The sequence below is a fragment of the Sinohyriopsis cumingii genome, chromosome 1 (assembly GCF_028554795.1).
Source record: "Sinohyriopsis cumingii isolate HCF-2022 chromosome 1, ASM2855479v2, whole genome shotgun sequence".
NCBI lineage: Eukaryota > Metazoa > Mollusca > Bivalvia > Unionida > Unionidae > Sinohyriopsis > Sinohyriopsis cumingii.
Window position 1 is genome coordinate 85,342,329 of NC_142961.1, and position 15,526 is coordinate 85,357,854.

The following is a 15,526-nucleotide window of genomic DNA, read 5'->3' on the forward strand; positions in this document are numbered from 1 at the left end:
GGATTCGGCTAATGGGGTATGTGAGAAAGCTTGCCAGTAGCTTCACATGGGTCGGTGGTTCTCATGGAATGGATTCTTCAGCGCTCCATAACAGAGTCCCATTTCTCATTATGGGAAAGCTTCTGTTGGATTTGTTTATGACCAGGCTCAAGAACAGACTTCCCTTTTACATATCTCCAGTCCCAGACCAAAGAGATTGGGCGATGGATGCATTCAGCTTTCAGTGTTACTGTCAGTTTGCGTACACTTTCCCACCTTTCTGTCTGCTACCTAAAGTTCTACAAAAAGTCAAAACTTCCACTGCTTATATGATTCTCATGGGCCCGCTGTGTGGCCCAAACTGTTGTGTTTCAAAGATTTTGTACGTCTTTCCCACACGGGAAGGATCTTCTGTCACTACATCAGAAGGTGAGTCTGTTCGAATGTGGAAAGGAAGAATTTGTATGACCCAAACTCGTGTCAGCTACAGGAACAAAATACATCCCAAATTAAACTCCTCAGGTTCTGGAGTCTGTAAAGCAGGTTTATCAATTTGAAGATATAGAAGTAAAATTTCTCTATTTAACATACACTCTGAAGATTTTTCAAAATTTGTTGAGTAAAACTCAGCACAAGTATTATCTGATTATGATAAATAGATCATCAATTAAATGTATACATCTCTTTCAAGGCAGTCAACAACTATCTAGTAGATTTAGGAAGATCATTCATTTCCAGGGGCTTTGTGGCATAATTTGTTTAAGAGAATGCACACATATTACTGTGGTAGGAACCATTGATATGATTTAACTGTTTTCAATTTTCTGGTCTTGTAGGACATATGGTACTAATTCAACTCCAATAGTAAATATATGGAAACACCATCATATTCAAAATTCAATAACTTAAAATTTCTGGGTGCTGATGATGAGACCTATAATTCTCCATGCACATCTAATCTTGGTGCAAGCTTATGTGTGGAGAACACCATATGAGCCGCAGCATTTTGTTTACATTTATGTGCATGAAACACGTTATTGATTCTGCACCAAATGAATCAGGTGCTACTATCATTATTGAGTACTCCTGAGTCAAGCCTGTAAGAATGCTAAAATTGCATCAGTAGAAATTTGTCTATATTTATTTTAAATTACAAATAGACAGTGTGTCCTGTACATAGTCATGTTGAATAGAATCCACATTTCAAGAAATGTTCTGATTCTGCAAGCCAAAATTAATACAGGAATTTTCAGTCTTTACAGCACACTTATCCCAGGACCTTATGGACATTAATCATTTGGTTTAACAGGTCTAGCTTGATGATTTATGTAGTATTAATGACAGTTACAACAGGCATTTGAGTTTATCTAAATTAATTAAATGATTATTTAGAGGACCTATAATTTGTTTTAGATTTTGAAAAAACTGTAGATATTAGAGATAAGATAGCATATTAACTTAATAATTAAGTGGTTCTGTTTAGTAACATTAACATTTAAATGGTTTTAATTAAAAATGTATTTTATACTTGAAGTCTAACAATCTTTACCAGCCCATTATACCTAAAGTACTTTTATTTAACATTTTATATTTTGAGGCAGAGGTTGAAATCGTTTTCTTGTTTTCAAATCAGCTTCTGGACAACTCATTATTGAGAAACAATCAACTCTGAAGAATATGTTCTCAGGATGTCTCCTGTTAAGTCTGTTAGGTTGATTATATATATATATATATATATATATATATATATATATATATATATATATATATATATATATATAAGGAAGAAGATTGCAAGGTATGAAAGATGGGAAAAATTCTGTACAATTAATATATTAGAATTGATTTCTTCAACTGGCCAATGGTCACAAATAATTTTTGAATCTGCTGAAAGAACTCACTGTTCATCTTTGAATGCATCAGTCTAACAAAATCAACTGTTACGAGCATGTTTAGCTTTTAAACATTGCATTTTTGTTTTCATATCAACATTTTGGCTCAGCCATATTGTATCTATAATGTATTGTAATATCACATCCCAACTAAAATTGTACATTTTTATATATATTCATATATTGGAACACTGTAATATACATCTCTTAGATCACTTAATATGTTAAAACCATTTTTCTGTAATTATTTCCAGACAAATAGAAAAAATATCTTGTTTAAAAAAGTTCATTAGTCACAGTCATTTAAAGTCGTTTGATTTATGCCCGGTCTGAATTTACTATTAGGTATTGCATGGTACTGTGAATAGAATTGAAATAACCGCTTGTCTATTACGTTATGCAGGGATTATAATTCCTTTCCACACCATTTCAGCTACTTTAATTTATACTGGAATCTTTTTCTAGAAATTGTTATGCAGTTTGGCAATGTTTTTAGTTTTCAAATTTTGTCAAATTCAGTCTTGTAAACCTGTGTAAAATCAGATTAGCAGATACTGACTATGCCATATCACAGGGCATGTATATATTTAGCAATCATGAACTTACCTATTATTTGTTACAATTTAGTTTTATATCGTCATATTTAGCTTTTATTAACTGTTTCTTGCCTAGAATAAAGGAGTTAAGTGTTGTTTAAATAAATCCATTGTACATTTAGTTGAATGATCAACATCATGTGTATAATAACTTGTTCTGTTTGGCTGGTATTTAAGTTTAATTCAGGATTCAAACCTGGTATTTACTTTAGGCAACCCTTAAGGGAGCTATGGTCTTGGGCACAGAAGTTTTTTTTCTTTTTCTTCCCAATATCACATCTGACATAAGGTCCTGTCAAATAGTTTCCAAGTCACTATTATCACTCTCTACAGCAGCCTGCATATTGCATGTATCATCAGTTATTTGGGCAAATATCCAGTAATGTACACAAAGGTGCTATGTTTATAATGATCAGTTTATTTAACTCAGACAGTAAGTTTGGTAGTTTTGTAAATTTTTTGGTTGCTAAGCTTAAGCCAACCGGCAACTGCTTGATGTTCTGAATTTTCATTTGTCCAAAGGCTCATACGCCTGAACTATTTTGTTAAAGAGCTTTATTTCTGAACATTTTAGCCTGCATTTCAATTGTCTTCAAGGCTGTCAAGTTCAAAGAACATTGGAGTCGATAGTCTGATAGTTGAGTAATCTGAGGGTTCATAACTTAATTTTTAAAGGTTTAGAAGTTCACTAGTTTGAAGTTTTGTTAGTTTCTTAGGCTGAATGTTTTTGACAAACCTTTGGAACTGGGCTTTTCTTTTATACCATAGAATAGGTTACCATATTTGGACTTTCAAAAGAAGATACTGCAGAAAGTGGGTATATCTGTATCTGTATAGAGATATGACAGACAGTCTACAGACACAGCTTTAAATAACGGTGGCTGCTTATAACTTTGTCACTGGCATTTTGAGTTGCTGCACAAATATAAAAATTATTTTATAAAAACCCTTATGTTTCATTTCAAGTGATTTCATTTAAAGTTAACCTTTTTTATTTTGGCATAATTGATTAGCAGTATGGTTATTTCATTGTCATGTGCATTATTTTACTATGAATCCGTGGTCTTAAATGATGTAACAGAAAAATAATGAAACCAACAAGTTTAGTATAAAAAAAACTATTTCTCTAAGTTACAGAGTGAAAATTTAAGAGGAACTTTCAGTTTTGTAAATTCCATCCCAAATAACTCTAATTGTTCTATCAGTGTATCACAATAAGTCCAAAAGTTTAGAATGTTCTGAATGAATTCCAATATTGAATTTTCTGATGTACCAATAGTCTTGATTTATTACAATGATATAATCTAGAATGTCATTGAATGAATTCACAATAATCCCAAAGTAGTGTTTTAGTCCAAAAAGTCCATAAACACTTTGTAATTCCAAGGATTAATTTAAATAAAGTATTTCTCTCCAATAAATACGAACACAACAATATATGATTAAACAGATTGAACTTAAAACAGGAATGAATAATTATTTACCTCAATAAATGAATGAGTCATTCATCCTATTCTGTATATACTAATTTCGTTTGATCCAAGATTCAATACAATGCCCAGGACTTGGGTCATTTTAAATCTAAAAATTATGTGAACAGGTTCACTTCTAGAAAATTCAAAGTTTATAAATAAGGTTACACCTTGAACTCAAATCGAAGTAAGTGTCTTTTAAAAAAAGTTCAATATTAAATAGGCCAGAAGTCTTCCTTAAATCATGGACAAAGGTCAAGCACACAATATAAATTAAATATTTATAATAATTCTTTATGCTTGGTTGGCATAACTGCCACTTTTGGTTCTGGTTTCTTCTGTCGAATACTTTATAATTTTCTTGCTTGGAGCTGTATGCAAGCATTAAAATTCATCTTGTAGATTTCAAGCTTTTTGGCTTGGTGAATAGTTTTTATTCTAACAATAGCCACTGTTGTTTCTTTAGCTGTGTTGGCATTTTGGCCTTGGAAAAGTCATATCTTGTTAATAAAAAACTCGTCCTCAGAATTTTTTTTATTAGACTGTTGTTGTCTCCCTTTTTATAGTTTGGCAGCTGCTCTGTAGTACTTGAACGTAATCATTTCAGTTAGAAATACTTATAAAGCAGACTTTGTAAAAATGTTGTGTGAATTTTTAATGAATTATTTGCTATTAAATATAGACTTCATTCATTTGAAATTCAGATTACATGGGGGGAGGGGTAGGAATATTGGGATTTGCTTTTGATCATTAAAAGTAACATGTTAGTCAATATTTTACAAAAGTAGTCTTTTTGTTGCTTGCTTCTGATCACTTTCAGTCAGCTGGGCATATGCCTTGTTGAATTTTTTCTTTATCAAGAGTAAATTTATTTCTTCCTTAAATATTATAAATCAGAAATCATTTTTTTTTCATATATAAGCAACATTGTACAAATAAATAACACATTATTTGTATGCTTAGGTTAACTGTATGCATGAGCTAACAAGCAACAAAATCAACAACAAAAAACCACAAAAAAATACAGAATTTAAAGTAAATTTATAATTTTAACTACATAACAGATTCCTAAGAGCACAGTGAAAGTAGTTGGGTTGTACAGTAAATACATAAGAGCAGTGCAGATCCATTTGCTCAGTACCCAGGCCAAGCTCCATTTCTACTCAAATTTACAATGTACTTGCTCTCGTGGGAAGCCAGAATTTGAGAGCCAGCTTGAGGGGGATTGTTTTGAGTTAGTTTTATTTATATTCAGCAAGTTTTGTACTGTGCAATCTTATCAACAGTAATTACATGCATAAGCTCCTTTATTTAGCACTGATTTGTACTGCATTCTTCTGTTACAAAAATTCCCACCATATATTTGATCTATCAATCCTTTATTCCACACAATACAGTATCTGTCTGACATTTCCATCTTGTAATCTGAGTATCAGGGCCTGTCTCACATTTTCTATTCCATACATGCTGATGTGAATATCTCCTTTGAAGCAGGTTTTGACAAAATAAATATGAATATTTATGTTATAACACTTTAGTTACATTTTAATAGTGATATTTTAGGGTGACTAGGTTTTGATTGTTAATTATATAGATGTGCCTGGAAATAAAAGGTACTCATTTGTCGTGATTTGTCATCTGGTTTTCTTTAAAATCGATTAGTATACCAGGACTTTGGCACCCACATGTGGTGTTTATCGTGTATTGGTTTCCCTAAAAATTGCAAGGGATGGATAACATAAAATAACTAAATATATAAAAATAGGTATTCTCAAATCATTCTCAACAGACGGTCTGTAAAGGATTGTTCTTATACATGTCACCAATTATTTCTTCATAATTAAAGTACGTGGATAAAAGGTAAATACTTATAAATCATGCATTTGTGTGTTTAAATAAATCATTGCAAAAACTCTAGCTTTCACTATTGTTGCTGTAGTTGAAGTCTTAGATGAGTCAGGTGTCCTGTCTAGGCACCAGCAAAAAGAAAAAAAAAGAAGAAATTTGACAAAGTTTGCAAAAAAGATAAAAAATAACAAAGAAAAAGATGATACATTAAAACATGATTGCGATTAAATTAACACAGTTCTGTTCTTTGAAATGTTTCATTTTTTTAGTTCAAGATGTTTTATTGGTGTCTCTCAAAAATCTAGATATTTCTAAAACTCCTATTTATTAATTTATTTTACAATCAGTATAAGCATCATTACCCATCTTTGCTTTTATAACTATGCATTGAAACTGTTTTTTTTATTTTGCAGCTATGTATCTATCTGCACATTTTATTTACATATACTTTTTTTATAACTGTAGTTATTAGCATATGGTTTTAAGGTACAAACAAAGATAAATGAAAACAGATGTTCTTTATTTGTAAAATAAATATGTGATTTCCAAGAAAGATCCCAAATTTATTTTACGATTAACTTTTGTTATGATGTTTTGTTTTCATACACAAAAATTTAAAATCCTGTACATGTATTTCTTGTCTGTTGACAATTTTGATGGTTAGATGCAAAATTAGATGAGATAACTGGGGCTGATTTTGAAGTTTTATGAATATAAAATGTGTATTTTAATTTAAAATCATTAGGGATTATCTCAAGTGTACAGGTCAGTTTTAGTTGGTGAGTACCAGCCCTTTAATTTCTTTGTGTTTGATGTTTCAATTGTAATGAATTTCTAAAATTCATAACAGTCATTCCACCACATAAAAATCAGATATCACTGTTAGATGCAAAACTTAAAACAAACAATGCATGCTGAGCTATGATAAAATATGACCGTAACAATCACTGATTTTGTGTGTGTGTGTTTGTTAGGTAACTGCTATCAGTATGTGGTATTTATAATGGTTGTGTGTACTGACTAACAAAAAAGAACTTGCTGAAAATACCACTAGTCTGTTGCTTCTTGGAAGTGGGTTTCCAAGAAATACAAAGCTTTATTGTTGAAAAAGGGTGCACCAGTTTGAAAGTTGCCAACTGTACATGTGACCAGGATATAATGGGCCATACCTATCATTGATTTTATTAGGTCATCTCTACAAAGTTGAGGTAAGCTATGGTACTGATTAAAGAATATACATATGTATGTTGTCACTAACTGTCTGTCATTTCTTCCTATGTCCCTCAGCAAGTTTAGACCAGGATTCATAGCAAATACACGTGTGTGTGTGTGTGTGTGAGGGCAAACTTGGTACATACAATGTATATTCTTTGTTATTTTTTTTGCATACATTATACATGTTTATACTCATAAACCTGGACTCGTGAAACTTAGTGAGAGGATGTTTCTTGATGAGTTCTACATCCTCATAAGAAAACTAGATCACATGGTCTATATTTGAACAGTTTTACAGACTTATGTTTAATTTTGTGGCTTAAACTTATTTCTTGAGCTTTATTCATAAAATCATCAAAGTAGATGTTAGTACCATGCTCTTACCAAAAATAAAGGTCACTAAGACCTGTATTTTATACTCTTAGGTTCAGTTTTAGCACTATGCTCATAATGACTACTTAGGAACTTTGTGGCATGATATGTACGTATAATTTATCCTTTATAATCATTGAATCAGTTATCTTCATACTGGTTATCTTACAGACTGGTACAGGCATTGTTGCTAATAATTAATAATAATAATAATAATAATAACTATATTTAGAGAAGATAACTAGTTACAGAACTGATATACTTTAAGGCACTCTAGTTGTATAATATATGCAATGCAATGTGATAAATTTGGCTTGATACTAAAGAATTAAGTGATTCTAAACATCAAAGTTTCAAGCGTGGAACATATGCACAAGTATCTGAACATATAAACTTATATAAAATATTATTCTGTATTGAAAAATTTGACTGTGAAGAAGATGCAAAACTACAGAAAAGCAGGAGATATTACTAGAACTGTCAATTGTTTTGAGATTTCATCCATTTGAAGCATCAATTATAAAAAGATGAAATGCTGGGAGCCTACCTTGTGTCACTGGGAATATTATTCCATACCAGTGAACTAGTATCCTGAAAACTTTTTTAAAAAAACAATTCCTTCTTTGGCCTTGGCATAATGTAATTTTTGTTCTAACAGACCTAATAAATTTGGAGCACCATCAGAGTCTCTTTGGTGAAAGATATTGTTTAGGTAGACAGGGATGGCATTTCTGGACACTTTATGCATAAATTTAACCATTCTAATAAATATTCTTTCATGTACTGTTAAGTATTTTATATATATTCATTGTGTCCTGGAGAGTGTCTATACATTGATCTAGAACTAAATGGCATACTCTCTTTTTGGGTCTTAAAAGTTGTGCTATGCTTAAATTAGGTTGTATTATCCCAAATTACAATACAATAGTCCAGGTTATGGCTGAATATAACTTTTTATAAATATGACCTAAGGCTATACTGAAATGGAATTTTTGTTTTGATGGGATTGTGATCACTGTTGCTTCTACCCACGTTACTCAGGTCACAAATTGTTGTAGTCGATCTGGAATTTATTGAACTTCTCACAATCCCAGATTTTTTTTCAAACAATCCATAACAACATTTATTATGCTATCTATGACTTGCATCACATTTTCTAGCGATCAGCACAGAACACAAAGACAAGGGCACAAGCACCTTTGGGGCTCCTTTGAACAATTCCTGGAAAACAGTGCCAAGACCATTTTTATTATATGTCATATAAATAGGCTTCTCGTGTTAACATGGGTATCACATGTCCACACATGAGTGTTCTTTTTTAACCATCAGGCTGATATCTAATGTGCAGTTTTGTGGTCAGTGTCTCCATGTTAAGATACAATGTGCCGTTCCTGGTCCACAAGGGTGAAACAAAGATTGTTTAAACTGGGGATTGTGGCATGGAAGATTCATAGGTACCAAATCAGTATGTAACCCCGAGCAGTTACTCATGTGGAAGCTCCACTTTTGTAACTGCCACTGATGGTGTCACAGGTTAAATTAATCTGAATTGTGAACATAAACCTGGTATTGTCCTGTCTTAAGATTTGTATGTCCTTATCAATTTCATTAACATCTTCAGGCCAACCTAATATTGTTCTTATTGATGACCATGTGATGTCAACCGCGTATGGTGCAGATTTGATCAAGATGGCAGATCTGAGTGTTATTTGCATATGATAATTTTAGAGTCTTTGCTGGTCACCTGTGAAATTCTTCTTAGACTTTCTTCATTGATCAATTCCATGTTGTCCACCATTACCACCAAAGAAGGTCACTGTGACCAACATTTTATGTTTTTACTATGGATTAGGTAAGTATTGGTGTTTATTATTATAATGATTCATTCATTCATGCTAGACCTACACATCCAACTGAAATTAGAAGACCTTCTCTGGCCAGTGCAGTTGGAGGTAAACTTTACAGTTATAATGATTGTAAATAGCGTACATTTCGCTATACTACTCTTAGCAGTTGTCAAAGGAAAGACCATTTATTTTGTGTATTTTGCAGATGAAGTACAGCAAATTTAATCTGCCAGTGATGAGTCCTGTTCAGTATAGATTGTACTGATGATTAGTGGCTCTATTTCTAAAGGACCTAGTGGGGTTGCTAGTGGATTACTAACTCTTTATATTGTGTCATGATTCATTGCTTGTCTAGTGTGTCATGATTCATTGCTTGTCTACTGTATTATTATAATACTCGCTAATGTAAGTTGTATTTACCTGAAAACAACTAAGCCCCTGTTTGACTATGCACTAACATATCAGGGTCTGTGTTTGTTCTGCTGATTACTTCTAACAAACTGCTTGAAACCAGATCTTCCAATGTGTTAGTAGATCTAAGTCTATGTAGTTTACAATTGGATCCGACTTACATATGAGAATACATGGTATAATATATGTCAGTGTTTTTATACTATAAAGCGCCAAAGGAGTAAGGACTGAAAAATCAATAATTTATTGTAGTTAAAACTGTTTTAAATCTTTTCTTTTCATAGACTCAAGTATTGCTATCATGGCAAGCTTGGTTTTTCACAAATCGTGATAATTACTGGTACATAGGGTATGGTATAAATGATCAGTGCATAGTCAACTTACCACTCAATTAGCAGAGCTTTACTTAGAAAAAAACAACAGATCCCTTATTTTTTTCTGCTTAGGATTAGTTGTCTACCTTACTTAGAACTGATTCAGCATGTCCCTTAATTGCTCTGCTTTGTATATATTGTTAACCTTCTCCGCCCTTAAGCTTCACTCTGATGGGTCCCGGGTGGCAGAATGGTGTAAGATGCTCAAATTTACAGATCACAGACATCTCACCTCTGTCTCCGTGGGTTTGAGTCTTGGCTCAGACAATGTTGGTACATGAGGAAGCTTGCCAGTAGCTTCCTGTGGGTCGATGGTTCTTTCCAGGGTTTTCACATGTTCTTCCGCCACCAAATATACTGGCTGCCATGTATATCATATCAAGTTTAAAAAAATAGTGTTAAACCAACAAAATGAAACCGAACCATCCTTCTGACTTTTACTCCAGATTTTCAGTTCATAAAGCATGAAGGTCTGAGACTAAATTTGTTTGAAAAAATTATAGAGAAAATGTTTTTGAAGTATTAGTTGTGGGAAATTTTCAGCTGTTATGAATTTCAGCTTGCACTGCTTTCTTATTTAAAATATTATGTAAAATATTCCTATACAGTTCAAGTTTTATGTGCCTTTACCATTACACAAGGGGCCCTGAGTGGTCGAGTGGTCTAAAGTGCTTACCATTCCAGATCACTTCCATCTCACCTGTCTGCGTGGGTTTGAGTCCAAGGCTTGGCTATCATGGATATGTGGGAAAGCCTGCCAGTAGGTTATCATGGGTCGATGGTTTTTCCCTGGGTTTTCCAGGGTTCTTCCTCCACCAGTTATACTGGGTGCCATGTATAGCCTATCTTGTGCTGAAAAATTGCGTTAAACCTTAGAACAACAACAACAACCATTACACAAAGCATTTTGGCCATATATGACTAAAATGGGCACAGGACCACTCCAGTGGACAGTGGTAAGAACATCCTTCTTGAGTGCAGGAGGTCACGAGTTTGAACCCCGGCTGAGTCATACCAAAGACTTACAAAAATGGTACAGTACTAGCAGCTGCCTCACTTGAACCTCAGCATTAAGGGGTTAGTGTTAGGACTGGTGGGCCTGGTGTTAGGATAATGTGACTGGGTGGGACATTATGCTGCATGTCTGCAGCATGCTGCCCCAGTGCTAGAAATCACTATAAACTGCCCCATTGCAGACATAATAGTGATATGACTGGAAAATTGTTAAAGCAACATTGAAATTACAAATCACACACATACACACACTAAAATGCACACAACAGAAACTATGCATTGTAAATAATCTTAACCAATATGAGTATTTAGAGTACGGAACTGTAATTACAATTGTGTTGAACTATTGAATCAATTGCCCCTTTAACAAGCCTGTTAAATTTATTTATTTTCTGAAAGTTCATCAGACAATGACAGTTGAAAACATTTTAAAAACCATTTTGTAACATCTATAAAATGTAAATACAGCACATGCACAGGTTTTTTTTGGAGTGGAACTTTTATTTAAAAGGTTTTAGCTTTGAACAGTAGCATTATTTATATTATATCCTTACATTTTTACACAATTGCTGACAATCATGACATGATCACTCATCCATATCATCCCAAAAGAGACCCTGAAGGTGCTTATGCCAAACAAAATAATGTGCATTTCTGTTTGCACTCAGGTATTTCTGGTTGGACTCAGGTTTTAAAATTAGGATAGGCAGGTCAGTTATTTTCTTGTAAACATATATATATATTTAATGCGATTTTTTTCCAACCATGGGTGGGGGAATTACTCAGGTCGGCAGTAAGAAACGGGAACAGTTGGCCAACAGGAAACATATTTTTTAGTTGTAACTGGGATCTGGTAGCTACCTGGCCATGTTTTAAGTAAGTTTCATTTTGTATAGGTTCATTTCAGTGTTAAATTGAAATCTGGGACCAATTTTTTTTTCTGGTTTTCAAATTATAAGGGTTTTGGTTTGATCAGTAGTTTTTATTGCAATTAAATGGGGAAAAATTTGAGACCAGAAAAATGTTTGGTTTTAGGAGGTTTTTGGTTTAATGAGGTTTTGGTTTTCAGAGGTTTCACTTTGTATACAGTTCAAAACATTGAATAAAAGAAATATCATACATTGCATAAGACTGATCTTCAGAAATATAAAAGATTATGCTTACCAGATCTGCTGGCCCATTATGCGATGACGGATATGGGTCTGTGCAATTTGCATTTGGAATTGTAAAAATCTCAAATACATGTACATAACACTTGTATTATTATTCACCATGGAATTCTTCAAGATAAAAATTGTAATTTTACATATATGATGCCATAGAATAAACACATACAGTAAATGCATACTGGATTATGAAAAATCAGTGTTTCCACAGTGGAAGTTAATATGCCCACACTGTCCTTCGTGGACCAGATATAGTAGTCATCATGCATTGATTAAGGTTTAATGCCCCAGTTAAAAAGTTACTGCAGTAGAATTATGTAATAGTGGATATCCACTACTGTAACATTGTGTGGAACATACCCATCATCTGATCAACAGAAGACAGTGCTGAGTTCTCTTGCAAGTTGTACACAATGCTGTTTAATATTCAAAGATGCACCACAAAAGTGCATTGATATACATGTATTGAAAGAAGTGAAAGTAGCGTTTTTGAGTAAACAATCCATGAGAATATTTAGGTGATTCAGAAAACAAAAAGTTTAATGAGAGAGAGAGAAAATTGAGCTAATGTTGAGTGTCATTTGGTGGGTACTGTTATATGGGATTTATTAGGGGGAATAAGCACCTATTACAGTATGTGCTTACTTATAAGTCAAGTCCAACTGTGAATTGCACAAATCCAGATTTGCCATCACATAATGGACTTGCAGATCTGGGTCTGTGTGGTTTGTGAGAACAAGCAACATAGACCCTGATCTGCTGGTGCATTATGTGATAGCAATCAGGGTCTTGTTTTCAGTTGGACAAGAATTTAAGTGAGTATATATGATATGCATGTATACATGTATCCTACTACTTGATCTTATAGGACTGGTATTGTAAACTCAAAGGTATAATTTTTACACATTCCAAAGTAATTAAACACAAAAGATTGACCGCTCCAGTAGCCTAGGTGGTTAGAGCATCTGCCTTGGATGCAGTAGGTCACGGGTTCAAACCGTGGCCGAGTCATACCAAAGACTTATAAAAATGTACTAACAGCTGCCTGACTTGGCGCTCAGCAGTCAAAGGTTATGACTAAAAAATTGTTAAAGTTATGATAAAATATCCAGACTATGAACACGAAAGATTATGAAAAGTATGTCATTTGGTACATTTGCGCAATGGGTAGAAGAAAATCCTGATTTTTTTTATTAAGTCTTGATAAATCTGTTGAATTAAAAGTCCTTCACAAAGAAGTACACAATCTCATGATCATAGATAAATTAAAGCTGATTCAAAACTCAAGATCATATCACACATTAGATGGCCAAAAAAAAAAAAAAGCAAGTGATTCACTGTACAGGTCTTTGTGTATGTTTGTCCCTGACCTGTACATAATTATTTTTTTTAATTAATGTAGTTAATTACACAGTAAGAGAATTTGATGCAATGTTTAAGAAAAAGTCTTTTTTTAAAGCTAGAGAGCTGCAATTAAAGGAATATTGTGCAGAAAAAATAAAGCTGAGGCTAGAATTACAATCTGTATTGATTTGTAAGTAATGCAACAAATCCATTTACAAATGTTCTTCAGGAAACATGTTCATTTAAAATTGATATAAATGAATTTTAAATTTATTTAAAAATAAATCTATATGTGTGCATTGTGATAAATGCATTATTACAACTCTTTGGTCCTAAACTAAGTAATAGAAAAGAGTGAAAACCAATAAGTTTGATCAGATTCAATAAATAATTCATTTTTCTGAATACAAAGTGAAAATTTAAAAAAGAGCTTACAGTATTATGAATAAAAGTTCTCATTAATTCCCAGTTGTGTTCAAAAAAAGATCTAGCACTGAAAGTATTATGAATAAAAGTTCTCATTAATTCCCAGTTGTGTTCAAAAAAAGATCTAGCACTGAAAGTGTTGATGTGCATGTAGTCTCAAATGTAGTAATGAACAAATGACCTGAAGTATGATGATGTGCCAGCTGTCTTTTGATAAATCACAATAATATATTCCAAGATATCCTTGTCTGAATTCACTATAATTCCAGAGTAACATTTCTGTCCAAGAATATTATTGAACACTTTGTATTTCCAGAGAATAATAAGTTGAATAAATAATTATAGCCCAGATCAAATACTGAACACAACTACATGATCCTGCTTCAAGATCTTAGAGCAGGATTGAACAATTTCTAGATAAGATCAAAAAGCCTTCTACTTGATCTAGATTACAATTAGCATTTTCTATAAAAAAAAAATATTACTTAATGGAAACTTCCAGTGAAGAACAATCTGTTACTAAAATTATGATATAAGATGTGGTAAACATTAGGTAGGTAGACTATGTGTTTTTTTTATGGGGAAATTCCAATAACCATAACCCAGACCCTGATAAACATGTTTACTTCTATTGATAATCACTCTAATATTAAACCCACTCTCCTATAAAAATAATAATTGTGTATTGTTTGTTTACAAATAAAAACCACCTCAGTGTCTCCAGTCGGAAACATCATGAACTTGATTTTGGACAAGGTCAGGTCCAAAATACATTGCATATAATGAATTTTAAAAAAATAAGAAACAACGAAAATTAAATATATGTAGCATCTTCTGTATGTATATGTGCTTGTATTCATGTATGCATTATTTAAATATAAGTGAATGTATAAATGCAGTCAGTGATAAAATGTCGTGTTCTGCTCACATGCACACACATACTAACCCAATAAATCACTTAGAATTGATGCAATATAGCTTCCTCAAACTATCTGACAACTCTGAGATACATCTTCTTTCTTGGCATTAATCCAAGGAATAATAAGCATTACAGTAGCAGATAGCTTATTTTTCTAACATAGTTTTAACATGATATACAAGCCAGGCAGTCTAGCCTCCCAGTAACATCTCCAACAAGACGATTTCTTCTTATTCCAGAAAATTCTGTGAACTTTTATAATCCAACAGATTTGCAACAGCTTCTTCAGTCTTTGTTTCCTCCAACAACTTTGGATAGTGCAGAAGAAGTCAAATATTCTGCCAATAATGAGTTTACTACAACTGTACCTTCCATTCTGAGGTATTGCAGCTAATTTTAGCAATAACCCTAGCACTCAGGAAAGATCCCGCCAGTGCTCTGAATGTCTGGGTGGGCTGTCAGGACTCTTGTCTCCATTTTGATTCCTCACACTTGTATACTGCTGAATTTATTGTATTTCTCCATAAAAGGGCATTGTCTCTTTTTCTAAGCATTCTCTATAGACAGATTACGTTTATGCCCTTGCCAAATCTGTGGAGAAGGCAGATGGTACTACTAACATCCATTCAGCACATCAAGTCACATTCATTA

At 33.0% G+C, this 15,526-nt stretch overlaps 1 protein-coding gene across 13 annotated transcripts in view; it reads left to right on the forward strand.

Annotated features, from left to right (window-relative positions):
* The window catches only part of LOC149807275 (uncharacterized), a 181,209-nt gene that overhangs the window by 21,266 nt on the left and 144,417 nt on the right, over positions 1–15,526 (forward strand). For 3 of the 13 annotated variants that reach the window (XM_089964411.1, XM_089964420.1, XM_089964429.1), the window contains exon 1: positions 6,398–6,995. The exons of the other annotated variants lie outside the window; for them this stretch is intronic. The gene's annotated coding sequence lies outside the window, so the exon portion shown is untranslated. Of the gene's footprint in view, positions 1–6,397; positions 6,996–15,526 lie in introns of those variants that run through there. 13 annotated transcript variants of the gene reach the window in all.